Source organism: Pleurodeles waltl, chromosome 12 (genome assembly GCF_031143425.1).
Source record: "Pleurodeles waltl isolate 20211129_DDA chromosome 12, aPleWal1.hap1.20221129, whole genome shotgun sequence".
Lineage (NCBI taxonomy): Eukaryota > Metazoa > Chordata > Amphibia > Caudata > Salamandridae > Pleurodeles > Pleurodeles waltl.
In genome coordinates, this window is record NC_090451.1 from 133970645 (window position 1) to 133971604 (window position 960).

Sequence of the window (960 nt, forward strand, 5' to 3'; positions counted from 1 at the left end):
GTCTTGCCAGCGCCTCCCAATCCCACCTCCCCATGAAAGGTAAAAAAAACCTGCCATTTTGGTAATCCCAAACCTTCTGTACCTTCAGCTCCACTTCCAACCCAAATCCGTGCTCTAGAAAACAGGCGCTGCTGACAGCATCTGCATGGCCTGGACTGCCCGAGTCAGCCCACAGCAGACATGGGAGACGAGAGTACAGAAGCTAAACAGGTCATAACTGCTCTGTGACAGCTTGAATCCTCCTTCACCTTGATTCATGTACCTTCATGATTCAGACATTTATGTCTACCTAATGGACTCAATGTAGCATTCCAGCGTGTTTTCGGCAAAGATCTGCCAACTTAGAATGCATCCTAGATGCAGATTTCTGCTAGGGAGCAGTTGAAGTTTTGTAAGTATAGCAAAGATTCGTCTATAGACAGTAAAGTTGTTTGCAAACCACAAAACAGTGTCTTTGGAAACAAGACGAAGTGTGACTGAGGGAGAAATAACACAAACGTGAGGACAGAGTCCTGCACTTGCGCAGCAGCACTTCCTTCAACTTCCTGGGAACAGTGGTCGATGTGTGGCCCCAGTGGCCTAATGGATAAGGCACTGGCCTCCTAAGCCAGGGATTGTGGGTTCGAGTCCCATCTGGGGTGAAGTTACACTTTTACCTGCTTTTGCCATATTAATCTATTGTCACTCGCATTTACCACAACAGGGAGCAGAATTGAAGAATAAGAGAAATTATACAGATACACGTTTCTTTCCAAGACTGGGAGCGATGTATTTGGACAAGAAGGAATGGTTTACTCCGGACTTCTATGAATCTAAATACCGGCTGGTTAAAGTGTAGTAGTTTGCGGTGATTCCGCAAGAGATGTGTTTGAGACAAGCCTGTAAACGCTGTCCGCACACAATGTATGTGAACTTCCGGACAGGCTTAACTCCCGGAATCACCTGAATTTCAAACCTTTA

At 45.9% G+C, this 960-nt stretch overlaps 1 non-coding gene across 1 annotated transcript; it reads left to right on the forward strand.

The window, feature by feature from the left end:
* Positions 1–568: 568 nt before the first annotated feature.
* Positions 569–641, forward strand: TRNAR-CCU (transfer RNA arginine (anticodon CCU)). Its single transcript has one exon. It is a non-coding gene; the product is annotated as a tRNA-Arg (tRNA).
* Positions 642–960: the final 319 nt, after the last annotated feature.